This window comes from Cynocephalus volans, chromosome 12, assembly GCF_027409185.1.
Source record: "Cynocephalus volans isolate mCynVol1 chromosome 12, mCynVol1.pri, whole genome shotgun sequence".
Lineage (NCBI taxonomy): Eukaryota > Metazoa > Chordata > Mammalia > Dermoptera > Cynocephalidae > Cynocephalus > Cynocephalus volans.
In genome coordinates, this window is record NC_084471.1 from 67467926 (window position 1) to 67474123 (window position 6198).

Here is a 6198-nt window from a genome sequence, read left to right on the forward strand (position 1 = left end):
GTTGAATGTGCTCCTGAGGACTGATCTATGTGTATCAAACACACAAGAGATGGATGTATCAACCAGAATGTCTACACATTAGCTTCTGGGAGTACCTATATTTCAGTGACTGAAATGCCAGAGTCTCTCCATCTTGTTATCAAGATGCCCGGGACACTAAATTATTCCCAAAAGGTGGCCTAGTACTTGTCTATTTAGAACAATGGGAATTAGGTGGCCTTAGGGGACATGATTTACCATTACCCTCTTCCACAGAAGAGCTGACCTCTGGGACCAACGAATGCAGCACCTCTCTCCCAAGGACACGGTTGAATGAACAGTGATGTATTTTTGTACTCTGGCTCATATTTTCTAGATTCTTTTTTGGCTTACAACATTTTTGGCTGCATTTTAGTATTGGGGATACTCCTGTTTATCTTGTTTGAACTTGGTTTTTCTTTGTAAGGTCAGACATGAACCAGAGACCAATATAACTTACACTGAAACTTATCAAGGCTCGTAAGGATACAAGGATCAAATGAAAACCTGTGTAAGATACATAATGCAGAACTAAATTGAGTAAGATCAGGTGCATCAATATTAGAAAGACAACAAGGGAAAAATACGGATTCAGTTCTGTTCAGAAAACATTTCCTGCATAAATACTACATGTCAGAGACTGGGCCAAACATTGGTGATACTATGATGATTGAGACATGGTTCTTGCCTTCAGAGTGCTTAGAGACTTGGGTGATAGGAGTATGTAACATGTCATTGCAATGCACATGACCCATGCAATGATAGAAACTCATACAGGGCACAGAAACAGTACCTACAGAAGTAAGAGTGATTAAAAGTGATGGTAGGTTTTTAAAGAACGAATAGGAGTTTTTCAGGCAGATAAGGACCATCAAGGCAGAGGGAATAATATAGATATAGAAATGGGAGTAAAATTGCCTGAAGTGTTTGAGCATCTGAAGGGGTATGAAATTAGTGACAAAAAATGTGGTTGAAGAAATATCCAGATACAACCAAGAAGGGCCTTATAGGCATTCTGTGGAGTCTGGACTGTAGTTTGTGGGTGGGTCAGAAGTTCTCAGATGGGGTTTTTGGACCTATCGACTTATTACAACCTACCATGTACAGGGCCAGCGGGAGAGAAAGGAGTTGCTTTACCTCTAATAGAATAGGAATTGGGTATGGACCACAGCTTGTCTTGTTCCTGAGTATTCCCTAAGAAATCTGGTCTGCCTATGAGAGATCTGTTCATGGAATATCTTTTTTTCTCTAGGAATTTTATGGCTAAAACAACTGTTTTAGGTGAGGAGAAGTTGGCAAAAGGATTTAATAGGACAGTGACCTGGTCAGATTAGTGTTTTAGAAGGATCACTCAGGGCAGATTGGAGAGATCCATAATGGAGGCAGGAAGACTTATCAGGAGACTATTGCACAGGTAAAGGCGAAAGATGATCAGGACTTGCCCTTTAGTTCAAATTCTTGGAGGTGTAGAGCAGCCAGGAATAAAGACATGCATTCCAGAGGTAGTTAGGAGTCAAATCATCAGGATTTGGGGATGGATTGGATGTAGGGTGGGGTGGGGAGAGGCAAAGGAAAGAATTGAGGGAAGTTTCCACATTCCTGGCTTGGGTAATAACAGAATAAATAGCAAGAGGGCTTGTGGGGAGAGATGATGAATTAGCAGGTGCGTCTCCTCCATTCAGGTAATGTCTAGGCCTAGAGGTATAAACTGAAGAGTAATTAGCATCTGAAAGGTAGAGTAAATCATTAGATAACTCAGGAAGAAGGGGTAGAGGGATAATTACAGAGAATCCCGAGTAGGAAACCAAGAGGTATATGGGAGAAGCTTGCTCGAATGGAGAAAGCTTAAATGATATGAGACCAATCAGAATTCTTCAGGGACTATCCAGCAAAGACATTGAGGTCCCCCAGATCTAATGATGACCTTTTGATATCCTAGGCTTCAATATTTCATCCCTTGGTGAGCCTACTGTGGATATGATGCTTGGTGTTTATCCAAGCAATAATATTCAGCAGGAGGGAAATCCACAAACACATTGTGTTGTAAAAATTCTATCATCTACCACTGAATTTCCTTTCTTTGTGGCAACTGCTGTCCTGTTTCTTGGGTGTCCTTCCAAAGGTGCCTGTGCACAAAAAATGCACACATATATTTATTCTCCTTTCTCATATGTCCTGCCACCTGGCCTTCCCACCCCAGCGGACCTGACTGTCTCCACCCTTTTGGGATTTGAATTTCACATTCTTCAGCAGATAAACCTTTTGGAATTTTACTGTGGCTTCTTACAACCCATTGCCCAATTTCTGCATTTTGAACTTACATTAAGATATCTGCAGATAATTCCTCTCTCTGGGTATGGATTCATGTGTCTCCCCCAAAGTGTTGCAGCTGGAAGTACAAAATCTTGCCCTCAGCCCAATGGCCAGCTGAGCCGTGGGGTTCTCTCTGGGTCATTCTTCCTTAAATGGGCACAATGTTGCAGCCATCAAGTCAGTGACCAGTCCATCTTCCATAATTGGCCAATGTTCTTTTTTTTCTTCTCATAACCATGTGGCTCTTACACAGTCACTTCTTTAATAGAGATTTGGGATTCATCTAACTCCAGAGAATAATGGATGTCCCACCTTCCTCTGTCCCGATACACTAATTGGTTCCTCTCCCAAAATTCCAGGCCTTAGACAACTGCTTAGTGTCCCTGGGAAAACAGCAGAATCCAGCAACTCTCCCTGGACCCCTTGACTCTCAGATCCTAGCTCAATTCAACTCTGCCATCCTGACTCCTTCCTATGGGGAAGAGTTTTCACTGGTCTCGGGGGCTGTTTTCTTGCACTTTGGAAGAGAGAATTCTAAAAGATGATCTTGAACTGGAGCCTGCAGTATTCTTGGAATTTTAGGAACTCAAGCACTGCAGGAAAGACTTCATTGAAATAGAAACCTTCTGTTGGTCCTTTGGAGGAATCATAAGCAAGTCTCACACAACTGCCCAATTCTATCAAAAACAGGTGTGGGAATTTTACAGGAACTTTAAGGACACTGATAAAAGTTCCTTTTGAAAAAGAATATTCTGTCTTTAGGTCAGCAGCTGTAAAGGTATCAGTCCCAGTGCTCCTTGCCTTATAGCAAAAATTAAAGTAACACATTTTACTGTCAGGAAAAGAAGTGCATAGATATTTCATGATTACATATAATTTAAAAAAATCAACATAATATACCAACTTTAAAGGAGAAATTAAAGGGAAAAATTGGTAATAATACTATACATATTTCACTTTGTAAGCTCTCTGGCGAGACTGCACTGGCAGACATAATGAAGCAGTCAAATGTTTGCACCTATACATAGACTTATTATGCATTCAATCACCTACAAATGCACAGCAAGCCTGCTCACAGCAGCAGAGAGCATGCAGGGGTGTTCAAGCCACCCAAATCCACGTGCTCCTTCCTCAGGAGTTCAGAGTGCTGCTTGACACAGAGGACTAACCCACACCATGGAGAAGGTGCAGGGAGTGAACCAGCACTTACTACTGTGCTCAACCAGATCCAAACCTACGATACCCAACTGGACTTTCAAGATAGATAACTTCTACAGGTAAGTGTCCCTCCCCTGAAAAAGTACCCCCAAAATTAAGAGAAGGAACTATACCACCAGATGCCCTGACATCAACACAGAGATACAAGCAGCATGAAAAAATAGGGAAACATGACTTTCCCAAGAGAAGACAATAATTCTCCAAAACCAGACTGCAAAAAACAGGAACCTGGTGAAATGACTGAAGAGGAATCCCAAATGGCAATCTTAAGGAAACTCAACATGATGCAAGAAAATAATAGATAGAAATTACAATGAAGTAAAAACAAAAATGAAAACAAAAACAAAAAAACCAAACCAGGACATGTATGAGAAACTCAACAAAGAGATAGAAACCATAAAAAAGAACCAAACATAAATCCTGAAACTGAAGAATTCACTCAACAAAATAAAAAATACAACGGAGAGCTTAAACAACAGGCTAGAACAAGTGGAAGAAAGAATTTCTGAACTAGAAGACAGGTTTTTTAATTAAACCAGTTGCACCAAAAAAAAAAAAAAAAAAAGAGAGAGAGAGAAAAAAAAATAATTTTTAAAAAATGAAGAAAACTATGAGATCTATCAGACAACCTTAAGCATCCAAATATCCATATTATGGATGTACCAGATGGGGAAGAGAAAGAAAAATGCATTAAAAGCCTATTTTCATTAAATAATAGCCCCAAACTTCCCAAGTATTAGAAGAGAGATGGTCTCCTGGATCCAAGAAGCTCAAAGATTCCTAGACAGATTCAACCTAGAAAGGACCTCCCCAGGACACATTATAATCAAGTTGTCAAAAGTCAAAGACAAAGAATTCTAAAAACAGCAAGAGAAAATAAGCTAACTATACTGATCTAACCACCACACATTCTACACGATTATTGAAAATCCATGTTGTACCCCACCTGTATTTATAATTAAAAACAGAAAAAAAAAAGAAAAACATCAAATCATGTATAAGAGAATTCCCATCAGACTAACAGCAGACATCTCTACAGAAACCTTACAAGCCAAGAGAGAGTGGGATGATATATATTCAAAGTGCTAAAAGAAAAAAAACTGCCAGCCAAGAATACTATACCCAGCAAAGTTATCCTTCAGAAATGAAGGAGAAATAGTATTTTCCCCACACAAACAAAAACTGTGGGAACTCACTACTACAAAACTGGCCCTACAAGAAATCCTCAAGGGAGTCCAACATCTGGAATCAAAAGAATGATAACTATCATTATGAATACATGGGAAAGAATGATATCCTTTAGTAGAACAAACACACAAATTAGAGAAAGAAAGTGTATCTTATTACTACAAAAAAGCACCAAACAGCAAAGACAAACAATAAAAGGGAAAGAAAGGAACACAAGAAATATATAAAATGACCACAATAAATTAATAAAATGGCAGGAATAAGGCCATACCTTTCAATAACAACCCTGAATGTAAATGGATTAAATTCCCCACTAAAAATATATAGATGAAGGGCTGGCCCCGTGGCACACTCGGGAGAGTGCGGCGCTGGGAGCGCAGCAGTGCTCCCGCCGCGGGTTCGGATCCTATATACAGATGGCTGGAGCGCGGTGCGGCCGGTCACAAAAAGACAAAAAATAAATAAATAAATAAAATAAATGCTATTATAGAAACAGAAAAACATAAACATACTTAAAAAATATATATATATATAGATGAGATGAATGGATTAAAAGACTAGACCCAGCTATATGCTGCCTACAAGAAACTCACTTCAACAGTAAAGGCACACAGAGATTAATAGTGAAGGGATGGAAAAAGATATTCCATGCAAATGGAAACCAAACATGAGCAGGATTTGCTGTACTTACATCAGATAAAGTAGACTTTTTAAAAAATTAATATTATTATTTTTTTACATTCTGTGATGTTGTTGTGGAGCAGTTGGGAGGGAAGGGGAGAAGGGAAAGGGGAAGAAAATGTGATGGAGGAAGGAGGCGGGGCAGGATTGTGGCCTGTGGCACCCCTCTCATTTCCACAGGGGAGACCAGGGGGCTTCCAGCAGTGGCTTGGTCATTGCTAGGCTGGGTGCAGATGTCAGGGCTGTGTGGCAAAAGCCCTCACCCCCTACCACCCCACCTTGGGAATGTGGGGCCCTTCTTGCTGTGGCTCGGTGGTCATTGCTGGGCTGGTTGCACATGTCAGGGGGGAGCATGGCTGAGGCTCTCAGCCTCCCACTGCCCAGGCCCGGGAGAGCCTGAGGCGCTTCCTGTAGTGGCTCATGGTCATTGCTGGGCTGGTTGTGGGTGTCAGGGGGTCATGGCTGAGGCCCTCGGCCCCCTACCACCCAGGCTTGGGAGAGCCTGGTGTGTACCTGTGGTTGCTCAGTGGTAATCACCAGGCTGGTTGTAGGTGTTGGGGGGACATGGATGAGTCCCTTGGCCCCCCACCTTCTGGCTTGGTACAGCCTGGGGCACTTCCTGAAGCAGCTCAGTGGTCATCATAGGGCTGGTTGCTGGTGTCGGGGGTGTGTGGCTGAAGCCCTTGGCCCCCCACCACCCCGGCTCAGGGCAGCCTGGGGCACTTCCTGCAGATGCTCAGTGGTTATTGCTGGGGTAGTTGCACATGTCAGGGGTTTGTG